Source organism: Carica papaya, chromosome 7 (assembly GCF_054855325.1).
Source record: "Carica papaya isolate Zhongbai chromosome 7, ASM5485532v1, whole genome shotgun sequence".
Taxonomy (NCBI): Eukaryota; Viridiplantae; Streptophyta; class Magnoliopsida; order Brassicales; family Caricaceae; genus Carica; species Carica papaya.
Genome location: NC_142315.1, coordinates 10,384,557 through 10,399,232, shown reverse-complemented (window position 1 = coordinate 10,399,232; position 14,676 = coordinate 10,384,557).

The window sequence follows — 14,676 nt, the reverse complement described above, 5'->3', positions numbered from 1 at the left end:
GATGATGTTGATGGTTTTCTTGATGTTGGTTTTTTCAGCAACAAGAAGTAAAGCTGTCAGAGATCCCAAGTGTTTTCTGGTGGCTAGCAGCGTCCAGTCATGTGCAGATTCTCTTAATTGTCGTCGCTTATTTTTTTGTCCACCTCCGCCACTAACATGCTGCATCGGTCTAAGATTTCTCCAAACACTTAACACGTTTCTGAAACCTTCTTTCACTTGTCAATGCGTCCGTAAATCTTCTAGCAGCTGGTCACGGCCGTCGGCGGACGGTGCTATACGAAAGTTTTTTCAGGGTGATGCTTCTGCGAGAATCCAAGCGGCCTGCTTTGTCAATCTTGGTTTTTCACTTAACGTCAATGCTTCATGTCCCCCATAACTATCCATCTATTTATTATTACTACTACAACTTCATTAATAATAACGTACAAGGTGATATATGTGCTAGATGACTAGTTATATTTTGTGTGTCTCTCTCTCTACATATTCATTAGAAAATAACTTCTAAGGTTGCTGTGTAAGAATATAAGATGGTGTGTTCTTTGACATTATGATAACTTTTTTTCCTTTGGCTATTCTAGAAATGGTATAATTAATACTAGATGTATGTGTAATAAAAAATAATAATTATCAGTATTTAATTATTCGAATAAAGTTACGCCATAAGTAAATTAAATATCCTTATATAACTATTTTATTAATTTATGTTAATAATTTTATAATTAGATTCCATGTAATTAATTTGTTGCTTACACTATTATATTTAAATTATAATGAATAGACACTCAAAAGCTCATAAAACATAATGTGAAATGTCTTAAAAAGCCTATAAAAAAAAATATTCATAATGGAAATAAATTATTGAAAAACTTTGAAGAACCATAATCCCAAAATCTCATGTTAAATCATCAGCAACTAATAATAATATATAATACAAAAACTTTGAATTTGTTGTGATATGTACACTGTAGATTGGGTTAATAGTCTTCCACATTTAAAATTTTCTTCCCTCACATAAAGAACCTCTTACTTCACTCAATCATGAAGCATGAATTCAATTAGGTTAAAAACTATAATCTACTTATATAATTTTATTTTATTTTATTTTAAAATATTATAACAAAAATAAAATAAAAATATTAGATTTTTATACGGACAAAGCTCATGCTATTAAAAGAGATAATTTAAAAGTCCAATAACATTAATAATTTAATTGATTACTTTTGAATAGATAATATTTAAACAAAAGCCATATTTTACAATTGATGTTAATGTATAAAGCCACAATTAGAAATTTCTCAACATAAAATATATAGAGACTTAATATAAAAAAAAAAAACTCATTATGTTTGAAATGCCCCCAAAGAAAAAAAAATCTTGTAGTATTTTAAATGTAGAAGTTCGGAACTTAAAAAGAAACAATTGAATGCAAAAACAGAATAATAAAATTAGGGTTTACATTCTTTACACAATAGTTTTAAATACTCAATAAGGATACGAGAATGTCCAATCTAAAAGAACAAACGAAAATAAAAAAAATAAACGAAAAATAGACAACTGAGCATCATAAGTTCACTAGCTTTTGAAAGAGTCCGGGTAGTGAACTATTCACAACCCTCTTATTGATCGGGATCTGAGTCTTGATCCGAAATAGTTAATGAATTAGTGAGTTACACTATCTTAGTAAGAATATCACATTACTCACCTATACAGAAAATAAAAGTTGGTAAAAAAAAAAAAACAATCAATGGACCTCTTAATTTAAATAAATTTATTTATCATAAGTAAAATTATTTATTGCATACTTACCGTTACGAGATTTTCAAAACCGACTTATAGAGACAATAGTTAAACAACATCATAATCTCATATTCAAGTAAATAAGAATAATAACTTTCCTTTTTTATTTACCTATTGGTATTCAAGGGGGTTCATAGAGATGTCCTACTATGCGTGGACTAACATTCAACCTTATCAACTAACCGGCCGTCCTCATATCCCGTCTGGTATGAGCGTCAAAAATATCATCCTTCAATATCTCGTCTAGTATGAGGGTGAAACGGGCCGTCCCTATACCCGTCCGGTATGAACGCCACAAATATCAATCTTTGATATCCCGTCCGGTATGAGACGACGTTCATGGAAGGGTTCCCTATGTACCTAGTCTGTCCACCATCTCCTAGGATATCCAATAAGGATATCATTCATTCGTTCACTTAACTAATCAATTTTTTATTTACATTTAATTTTCAGTTTCACGATTTAACCGTAAATCAACGCAAGAAAAATAATACATGCATCAAGGAAACACAACTGAATTATTTTACCAATTCCAGTATATTATCATACATTCAAAGCTGTAAAATCAAACAATCGGTCAAATAAGACAAACAATAATAAATAACTGGTTCTGCCTCCATTAGTAACCTGTAATTAATTCTCAAAATTTTTTAAATTACATACAATACCGTATTATTGATAATTAAATTTTAATTTCATAACAGGGAATAAGGTGAGAGATTTTTACCCGAGTCGGTGTCCAAAACACCGAACTTTCTACTACACCTACTAGCAATCTCCGAGTTTTTTGAATTTTTCTGCAAAAATTAAAACACGCTTCACGTATTTAAAAATACCTAAAAAAACTAAAAATCAGTGTTAAAAACCTTTCCTAGCCAATTTCGAAATTTTAGTATGGCGGCATCCTTGTGCTTTGGCAATGGCACTGCCGCCTGTGGCGGTAGTTTGCCTCGGCCTGGCTATTTTCAGCCAGTTATATATTTATCCCTATGGAAAAATACGTTAGGGGGTCTCGATTGGCCGAAAAAAGTCAAAAAATAAAAACTTACCAGTGGCAGAATTTTTTGGTGCGGCGACTCCGCTGGATCACCTTCGCGGCTAGATGTTTTTCTTCAGTCAACTTGTAGAAAATAGAATCATGAACACAGTGGTGAAAAAATAGCACGAAATGAGAAACAGAAAGGGGTTCATCGGAGGTGACTCGAGTTTTGCCTGCAGAGGTGTCGTCGGGCTTTACCTGCGATTTTCAGCTCATCTGCTGTTTGTTTTGCTCCGACTTGGCCATGGGGGTGTTCGAAATCAAATTCCGAGCTGATAGGAGAATTTTTACTTTTTTTTTTCAGTCGGAGGTGGCTCCGGCGCAACAGCGGGCGACGATCGGCTCCCTTCTCCAGCGACTGGTTCTTCTACTCTAAGGAGAAATGAGGAAGGCTAGCGGCTAAGGTTTGGGTTCAGTTTGATGTGAGATATCTATATCCATCTCCCTTAAATTTGAGCTATTCATTAGGTTTGATCTCGACCATCCAATCGCGTTTAAAGAGAAAATGAATCTGAACAGTTCATCGCAATTTGATCTCGACCGTACGATCGTGTTTAAAGAGAGAACGAATATGGACTGTTCATCGTATTTAATCGCGATCGTCCGATTGCACCTGAGGAGGGAATGGATCCAGACCGTTCACGCGCGCAGAAATGTATCAAGGCCGTCCGATCGCAGTCCCGTAGATTGCCAGTGTGGCCTCTCGCGTGGCACCGAGTCAGTAAGACTTGTCACACGACGCGTTCAGTTCATCGGGGCTGCTGACTGGGCAGTCCTACATGGCGCAATTTTTTTTAACTGTGTTTTGACCTCCAATTTTTTATTTTTCTTTTAAAAATACACTCTAAACCCAAAATTTCACCATTTTTTCCCAAAATTATTTTTAATTTCATCATCCACCTATTTTTTTTCCTAATTTTATATTAAATAAAAATTTATAAATTTAAAATTTATATTTTTATATATTTTTTTAATTTTAAAATTAATCTCGTACCAAATTTTGGGCCCAGGTATTACAACTCTCCCCCCTTAAAAGAAATTTGATCTCTTAAACTTATCTCTCTCTCATTCAATCAAACAGTTGGTAGCGGCCCCGAAAATATATAAAGGAAATAGATAATAATTTAAGTGCGGAAGTAAAATAAAAATTTAAGGTTTACATTTCTTACACAATAACTTAAAAGTACTAAACAATATTACAGAATTCGTTCTTTGAAAGAAACACGAGAAATAAGGAAACAAACAGAAAATAGAAAATATTTAGCATCTACTCACAATCTTCTTGCGGATCGGGCTCTGGGACCTGGTCCTCTTGATCTTAAATGGTTAAATAAAGGATGAGCTACACTATCCCAGTAAAGATATCATACTACATCACCAATACAGAAGTAAAGATTTGTATAAAATCGAAAACCACTAATTGAGAATTAAATATAGCAAATTCATTTATCAATCATAAAATCATTTCTCGTTCACTTACCATAATGGAATTTATGGAAAAAAACCTATAAGAACAATAATATCATACAGACCAATATTTCATGCATGATCAGCCATCATAGTACATATTATAAATGCATATCCATTATCAATAAATCCAACAATAACTACCACTCTTTTCACTAGCCTGCTGGTATCCATGGGAGTTCATAGGGATGCTCATGCTACACATGAATCCTTTTATTTATCATTCTCAATTATGGGTCGTCCCCATACCCCGTCCGGTATGAGCACCAATTTACCAAACCTCAATACCCCATCCAGTATGGGGGTGAAGCGGGCTGACTCCATACCTCGTCCAGTATGAGCGCCAAATTATCAAGTCTCCATACCCTGTCCGGTATGAGACAACATTCACGGTAGGGTTTTCTATGTACCGGGTCCGTCCACCATCTCCCAGGATATCCAGTAAGAGTATCGTTTCATCTAATCATTTAATCATATAATATCTTTATCGTTTAAACTTCATTTTTTTATTCAACAGTAAACACGTAAATAAACCATACATGCGTTCAAAGCCATAAAATAAAAAAATAAGATACCATCATGCAGGTAAACTGTAAAAACAATCAACAACAACAGTATATAATTTCCAATTCCAGCCCATTAGCAATCCGTAATTAATTATGCATGTTTGATAAAATCACACAAAATACTGTATTATTATTTATTTAAACTTAAGTTCTATGATAGAGAATAGGGTGAGAGATCCTTATTTGATTTGAAGTCCAAAAAGCTAAGCTGTTTATCGCGCCTACGGGCGGTCCCTAGTTTCCCTAAATTTTTTTTTGGGAATCAAAATGCACTAATAATACCTACAAATATTCCAAACAAAACCAAAATCAGTCCCTGGGGCCCACTCAGCCAATTGCAGAATTTTGGCACGGCAGCGGTCCGCCTCAGGTCATCCGTTTTTAGTCATTTTTGGCCGAATTCGATCAATTTTACATCGATTCCTGTGAGAAAACAAGTTAAAGGGCATCGGTTGGCCGAAAAAATATGAAAAATTAAAACTCACTGACGGTGGGACTTTCCGGTGCGGTGGCTCCTCTGTCTCACGTTGTGATTGGGTGTTTTGTATCAGTCAACTTGTAGAGAAGAAAACAGTGATCACAACAGTTGAAAAAGTACTTGAAACGGGAATCGAGAATGGCCTCATCGGAGGCATTTTATGAAATTCTCTACAGTGGTGCCATCGGGCTTCACTGGTATTTTTTTGGCTAATTGGCCAGTCTTTTTCCTCCGATTTGGCCATAGGTGAGCTTAAAATTGAATTTCGTGGAAAAAGAGAAGTTTTTTACCTTTTTTAGCGGTCGGAAAAGGTTCTGGTGCGGCAGCGGGTGGTGGCGGTCGGCTCCCCGACGGCTGGGTCGTCTTCTCCAGTGAGGGGTTCTGGCAGGTAGGATTAGGATTTGGTGCGGATTGGGATTATTTATATCTATCCACTTTTGATCTGGGTCGTCCATCGCGTTTGATCTAGACTGTCCGATTACGATTAAAAAGAGAGTGAATCTGGGTCGTTCATCGTAATCTAATCTGGGCCATCTATCGCGATTAAATCTAGTCCGTCTGATCGTGTTTGAATCTTGCTGTTCGATCGCATTTGGGAGGGAGCGCATGCAGGTCGTCCGTGCGCGGGGGAATGGACGTGGACCGTTCGATCGCGGGCACGCAGATCACCCGCGTGGCACCGCATCAGTGCCTCTGCCACTTAGTGCGTCTTGGTTTGTCAGGACTGCTAACCGGGCGTCTGACGTGGCGAAACTTCTTTAAATTGTACTTTGACCCCTGTTTTCTAATTTTTTTTTCAAAAATATCCAGAACCCAAATTTTCACCCATTTTTTCCAAAATTATTTTCGATTTAATCTTCCATCAATTTTATTTCATTTTTACCCCAAATTAAATAAAATAAAATACAATGAAATGAAATAAATTAATAAAAATTATATTTATTAATTATTTAATTAAAACAAAAAATTTTGTGGGTGTTACAAGTTGGGGATACTGGGCTCTGAAATCTGATTCTAGCTCCCATGTGACCTCTCTCTATGTGTGATTCTGCCATAAGACCTTAACAAATGAAATTTTTCGGTTGTGAAGTACTTTGTTCTTTCAGTCAACAATACCCACTGGTACCTCCTTATATGACAGATCTTTCTAAAGTGAAAGGAGGTCGTGGGCCAAGACGTAAGAGGGGTCCGGGTTGTACCTACGTAGCATGGACACATGAAATACATTATGGATCCTAAATAATTCTTGAGGTAGTGTTAGTCTGTAGGTGATGATACTAATTCTGTCTAAAATTTTAAATTACCCAATAAACTAGAGATTTAATTTCTCCCTCTTACCAAACCTACTGATTCCCTTAAAAGAAGTGACTTTAAGAAACACTTAATCACCTTTCTCAAATTCCAAATCCCTTCTCTGGGTGACTGCGCAATTCTTCTGTCTGCTCTAAGCCGTCTGGATGTTCTTCCTAATCTTAACTATTTTGGTTGTAGTCTCCTCCACAATATCTGGGTTGAAGAATTTTTTATCACCCACGTCTTTCCAACAGATCGATAATCTGCATGAGCGACCATAAAACACCTCGTACAGAGCCATGCCAATATTTGCTTGGTAGCTGTTATTGTAAGTGAACTCTATTAAAGGTAAATGATTATCCCAATGGTCCCCGAAGTCAAGAACACAAGCTCGAAACATATTTTTCAGTGTGTGGATCGTCCTTTCTGATTGTCTATTGGTCTTAGGGTGGAATACGGTACTAAAGGATAGTTTCGTTCCCATGGCTTGTTGAAAACTAGATCAGAATCGAGAAGTGAACCTAGGGTTCCTGTCAGATATTACTGTCATTGGCACTATATGTAACCTTACTATATCCCGGATATACATTTTTGCTAACTTGTTCAAAGGGTCGGTTATCTTGATGGCCAAGAAGTGAGAAGACTTGGTGAGCCGGTCAATAATTATGCAAATGACATCATGTCTCAAACGTGCCCTAGGCAATCTTGTCACAAAATCTATTGTGATGTGTTCCCACGTCCACTCTGAAATTGATAATGGTTGAAGTAGCTCGCCTAGGCGTTGATGCTCTTCCTTGACTTACTAACACACCAGACACTTGAAAATAAAGTCGACCACCTCTCTTCTCACCCCGTTCCACCAAAATTAGGGTCAAATACTTTGATACATCTTAGTACTTCCAGGATGTATGGAAAATTTTGAGCTATGAGCCTCCGCCATGATGTCCATTTTTAACTCATTGTCACATGAAACATACACCCTGTCCTGAAATATAAGCAACCTATCAGCAAAGACTCAAAATTCTAAATTTACTCCATGTTCTGCATCTTTCTTGAGGGCTGTTAAGGTGGAATTGACAGATTGAACTTTCTTTATTCTCTAAATCAACTCAGGTTGAACAGTCAGGTAGGCCAAACATATAACTCTCTTCAGGTCCTGAAGTCATACCTGTTATGCAGCCCCTATTACCCTATATTCTGAAACCATTATGTGAGCTAATATATCTGTACTTTTTTTGTTGAGTGCATCGGCTACCACGTTGCCCTTACTTGGGTGATACAAGATATTGCAATCATAGTACTTGAGGAGTTCTATCTATCGTCTCTTATGCATGTTGAGATCCTTTTTGAGTGAATATGTATTTCAAGCTCTTATGGGGTAAAGATCTGAAAAGTCTCTTCATACAAGTAATAGTGTCAAGTTTTCAAGGTGTGGATAATCGCAACAAGTTCTAAGTCATGGGTGGGGTAGTTTATCTCATGACTCTTCAACTGTCTGACCCATAAGCTATGACTTTTCTATGTTGCATCAGAATAAAACTCAACCCTAGGTAGGAGGCATCATTATAAACTTTATATCTACATGTCCCGCTCGACAAGGCCAACATAGGTGCGGTAGTCAACTGCTTATTTAGTTCTGAAAAACTCCTTTCATAGTTCTCGTCCCACTCAAACTTGATGTTCTTCTTTGTGAGCTGAGTCAAATGAGCAGTTAGGCTAGAAAATCCTTCCACAAACCTGCGTTAATAATCTGTCATCCCCTAGAAAGCTACAAATCTCCTTAGTCGAGGTCAATTTCTTCCAACCGAGCACTGCCTCAATTTTTTCAGGGTTCACTAACATTCCATTCCTTGATATGATGTGCCCTAACAAGGTAGTCTGCTCGAACTAGAACCCACACTTACTCAACTTTGCATACAACTTTTTTCTCTGAAAACCTGCAAAACCTGAGTCAGATGATGAGCGTGTTCCTCTTTACTTTTTAAATAGATCAGCATATCACCGATAGATATGATGACAAACTGATCCAGAAATTGTTTGAAAATCCTATTCATCAAATCCATGAAAATGGCGGTGTGTTGGTTAGTCCAAAATGGCATGACCAAGAACTCATAGTGTCCGTACCTGGTTCGAAAAGCTGTTTTGGAAATATCTTCTGCCTTGATCTTTACCTTATGGTAACCTATACGCAAGTCTATTTGGAGAAGACCTAGGCACCCTGCAATTGATCAAAAAGGTCATCAATCCTGGGGATGGGGTATTTATTCTTGATCGTAACTCTGTTCAGTCATCTGTACCCAATACATAACCTTAACGTCCCATCCCCATTCCTTGCAAATGTGACTCCAACACCCCAAGATGACACACTATGTTGGATGAATCCATTATCCTGCAATTTATTGCTTTGTTTCCTCAACTCATCCATCTCCACACGACTCATGCGGTAAGGGACAATTGAAATAAGTTAGGTTTCTGGCTGAAGATCTATAGTAAATTCAATTTTTATGTCCACTAGCAGTCTGGGTAGGTCATTCGGGAACATATCTGGGAAGTCTCGAACTACCAGAATCTCTTGAATACAAATTTCTTTCTTAGGTTTGTCTAGTTAGAGAAAACAGCTGAGTTAAAACACTTAGTAATAGAAAAATTGTCATGAGGGAATAATGTTAAAAAAACTTTATTAATTTATAGATACTCTTCATTAGAATGGTTGAATACAAGTCTCTTATGAAAATAATATATGGTGGCGTGATACGACGCTAGCAAGTTCATTCATAGGATTATATCAAAGTCCCCCATGTCAATCTCTACAAAGTCCACATTTAATTTTCTATCTGCTATATCTATTATACAGGCTCTGTATATAACATACCCAGGAGTAGACACAAACAACATAGAATCAAGTCTTTCAAGTAATACATTCAAGTTTGGTGTAAACGTATGTGAAATAAATGAATGTGAGACACCAGTATCAATCAAAACGTGTGCAAGATGATTACAGATAGTGTACGTACCATGTATTATATATGGGTTGGCTTTTACATCTTGTTGAGTGAGGTTATAAGCCCTATCCTAAATAGGAGGTCTAGCCTGATTCTGATTCCTCGGACACTCTCTCGCGTAATGTTGGGCACTTCCGCATATACGGCAAGTATTGTTGAGGTGATAGCAAGGTCGATTCCCATGATCCTTGTCACAGTGCTGGTAAGTCCTACCGCGTCTTATTGTCAGAATTTGAGGAGGAGCCTTAGTCACTGGCCTAGGTCTCTTGTTCTCCTGAACAGGTACAATGGGTGCTTCTGTGGTGTGAAACCGAGGGCTTGAGGTTCCCTAATGCTGGAGAAAAAATGTGAATGTTCCTCTCCACTAGTTGTGCCTTGGCTAGAACGACTAAGTAAGTACTAAGTTTGAACACTTACAACTGTTGTCTAATCTCAGGACGGAGGCCCCACTTGAACTTTCTTGCCTTTCTGCCCTCATCCATCATGCTCTCAGGGGAATACCGACCTAATTCTAGGAACTTTCAAGCATATTCTGATACAGTCATATCACCTTAGACCAGGTGTGCAAACTCTATTTCCTTCAGATATCGGAGATGCTCTGGGAGGTACTCTGCATTGAAGGTTATCAAGAACTGTTTCTAAGTTAATGGAACGGGCATGGTAGCCTGCTTGAGTTGCCACCAGTGGCCTACGTCTCCCACCAGTATATAGGTAGCAAGTATGAATCTCTGTTTGGGAATCACCCCAAAAGTCGTAAAGGTCTTCTCTGTTTCAGCTAATCAGTACTCGACCTCTTCAAAGGAGGATACCCCTACAAAAGTAGATGGATTTAGTATTTTATACATCTCAATATAGCCTGGGTCCATCATGAGAGGAACTGGGTCCCGTAGAAGAGGGACTGGATTGTGTTGAGAATGGACTGAATGACCTTGTAGTGGTACTGGATGATACGACAGAGGCACCAGATTGTACTGTTACAGTTCGGGGTGATGCGGTTGGGACACCGGCCTATACTGTAGTGGTGCCAGATAGTACTGTGAATGAGAAAGATCGTACTGGGGTGGCTCAGGATCCTCCCGCTGCAGTGGTGGCTCAAACTGTGGCAGCCGGAGAGGGTCAGGTAGCTCCCTCCTTTCCTCCCGGATCTGCTGGGTAGCAATGAGTCTCTTCAGCATTTCAAATAGTCAGTCAATATCCTCTCGAAGTGAATCTTCCCGGGTTGCTCGGTTTAGTGAGGGTCTTCCTCTTTTCATCTATTTATACCTGCATTTCATAAGGAATGGTTGAGTGATAATTCATTATTTTTGGTGTTTCATAAGGTTTTTGTGTAATGAATGGTTCCGAGGAATGCGACTCTGATACCAACTGTAACAGTTCAGAACTTAAAAGAAAATAAAATCATAAATTGAGAAGCGGAATAATAGAGTTAGGATTTACATTCCTTACACAATAGTTTTAAATATCCAATAGGGTTACGAGAATATCCCTTCTAAAAGAACAAACGAAAATTAAAGAAATAAACGAAAAATAGACAACTGAGCATCTTAGGATGACCTTCACTAGCTTTTGAATGAGTTTAGATGGTGAACTATTCTCAACCCTCTTGTTGATCAGGATTTGGGTCCTGATCCTCTGGATCTGAAATAGTTAATGAAGGGGTACGCTACACTAGCCCAGTAAGAATATCACACTACTCACCGATATAGAAAATAAAGGTTGGTAAAAATTATAAAAACAACTAATAGAGCTTTTAATTTAAGTAAATTTAATTATAATAAATAAAATTATTTATTGCATACTTATCGTTGCGAGATTTCAAAAACCAACCAATAGAGATAACAGTTTGAAGAACATTATAATCTCATATTGAAGTAAGCAAGAATAACAACTTTCTCTTTTTATTTGTCTACTGGTATCCATGGGGATCTATAGGGATGTACCACTACGCGTGGAGCAACATCTAACCTTGTCAACTAACCGGCGGTTCTCATACCATGTCCAGTATGAGTGCTAAAAATAATATCTATTAATACTCTGTCCGGTATGAGGGTGAAATAGGTTGTCCCATATCTCGTCCGATATGAGTACCGAAAATACCAATCTTCGATACCCCATTTCGTATGAGGCGACGTTCACGGTAGAGTTCTCTATATACTCGGTCCGTCCACCATTTTCTAAGATATCCAGTAAGGCTATCATTCATTCATTCACTTAACCAATCAATTTTTCATTTATATTTAATTTTCAGTTTCACAATTTAATCATAAATCAACGCAAGATAAACAATACATTCATTAAGGAAGTACAACTGAATTATTTTACCAATTCGAGTATATTATCATGCATTTAAAGCTGCAAAATCAAACAATCGGTCAAATATGATAAACAATAATAAATAAATGATTCTCGCTCTATTAGTAACCTGTAATTAATTCTCAAAATTTTCTAAATTACGCAAAATACCGTATTATTGATAATTAAACTTCAATTTCATAACAGAGAATAAGGTGAAAGATTCTTACCTGAATTGGTGTCCGAGATACCGAACTTTCTACTGCACCTACTAACGGTTCCCAAATTTCTTGAATTTTCATGCGGAGATTAAAACATGCTTCACGTACCTAAAAATACCCAAAAAAATCCAAAATTGGTACTAAAAACTTTTCTTAGCCAATTTCAGAGTTCTAGTATGGCGGCACTGCCGTGCTCCGACGACGACACCGTTGTCCACGACAGTGATTTACCTCGACCTGATCGTTTTCAGTCGGTTTTATACGTATCATGTTGAGAAAACATGTTAGGGGGCACCGGTTGGCCAAAAAAGTCAAAAAACAAAAATTTACCGGCAGTAAAATTTTTCAGTGCAGTGGCTCCGTCGGCTCACCTTTGCTGCTGGGTGTTTTTCTTTGGTCAACATTTAGAAAACAGAATGGTGAACACAATGGTGGAAAAATTGTACGAAACGGGAAACGAGAATGGGCTCATCAGAGGCGATTTCAGGTTTTGCCTACGGCGGTCGGAGGTGGCTCCGGCGCGGCAGCGGGCAGTGGTCGACGGTCAGTTCTCCGGCGACTGGTTCTTCTTCTCTGCGGGGGGGGGGTTGGCGGCTAGGGTTTGGGTTTGGTGTGATGCAAGATATTTATACCCGTCTCCCTTAAATTTGGACCGTTCATCGTATTTAATCTCGACCATTCAGTCGCGTTTAAAGAAGAAATAAATCTGAACCGTTTATTACAATTTAATCTCGACCGTATGATCGCATTTAAAGAGAAAACCAATATGAACCGTTCATCGCATTTAATCGCGATCGTCCAATCGTGCCTGAGGACTGAACGGATCCAGACCGTCCACTCGCGCGGGAATGCATCCGGGCCGTTCGATCGCGGGCACGCGGATTGCCAGTGTGCCTTACCATGCAGATTTCCAGTGTGCCTTACCACGCGGCGCGCTCCGGTTTGTCGGGGGTGTTGACTGGGCGGTCCTACATGACGCAATTTTTTTAATTGTGTTTTGACCCTAATTTTCAATTTTTCTTTCAAAAATATTATCAGAACCTAAATTTCACCTATTTTTCTTAAAATTATTTTCAATATTATTATCCACCTATTTTTTTTTTCCTAATTTTACATTAAATAAAAATTTATAAATATAAAAATTATATTTTTATATATTTTTTTAATTTTAAAATTAATTTTAAGTCAAATTTCGAGTCCGGGTATTACATAAAATATAAGGATAAAATAAAATAAATTCATGGTATTAATTAATTGCATTGTCCCTAATATGATGGTCCTCCAGTTCTCATATCTTGTCTTATATCCTACTAAAAAGATTATATTCCACCCTTATTTTCGATTCCATAACAACAAGGATTATTCATATGTAATGAAAGAATACTAATATTTTGTACAAAGAGCACATCAAGTAGAACTATATGGCACATCATTCGTTTTTTGAGTTGAGGCTTTGTATTTTTTAAGCTTTTAATTCTTAGTTAAATATTCATGCCCATTCCACATATATATGTTTGAGAACTCATAACTCTTTTATAGGGAAAAGAAAATAAAATGAAAACAATATTTTGTAACTATATGATCATAAGTCCATAATTATATTTGTTATGAATCATTTCATCACCTTCGATTTTTCTTGAGACCATTTTTTTTTTGGTTTTATTTCCAACTTTTAGCAAGCTCCCCTAAAGAAATGCTCTTCACCGCAAGCTTTTCTCCCTCTCAATCTTGCATCCCTTTATTTCTCTCCTCAAGTTTCTAAATCATAGTGAATAAGAAGAATAAGAACCCATATTCTAAATCTCTCTCTTAAAACTCTATCATGTTTTCAACTTTTCAGATATTTCTTTGTAAATATCTCTTAAATTAGAGGAAAAATATATACAAATCCAAAAAAGAAAAGAAAATTACCAACACAAAAAAAAAAAAAAAAAACGGAAAACATAAACAGATAAAATATTACGGTATAATTAGATGTTTGAATAAATAAATTTAGTAGTGCAAAATATTGAAAACTTAAAAATTAGAGAGAGACAGACAAAATTGCTAAAGTGGAATAATGATGGTAGAAGATTGTAGTCATTTGATAAGTTTTATGATGCATGTGGCTTTAACAAGAAAATACTATATGGAAAGTTATTTAACTACACTGAGAAATTAAAGGGTTTAAGTATTGAGCATTGGCATCTCTTAGAATACCAAATAAAATGCTAACTAAGTTATAATGTGGTGGTTTAAGTGAGGAGTATCTTCTTCATTCCCATCTATGATAGCTTAGAAAATTATTCTCCATCAATTTTGTGGTAAAATGGTTCTCAAAGAAAATTATGTTTACTCGTTTTATATTATAATCAAATTTAATATTATACAATAGAATTATTTTTTAGAAAATTATAAACTACTGTGAGTTATGTACAAATAAAAAAATAAAACATTACGATTATTTAATATAAATATAACATTATATTAAAAACTTGAAAATTAATGTGTGGCAATTTTGTTTATTTAAAATAATTTTATA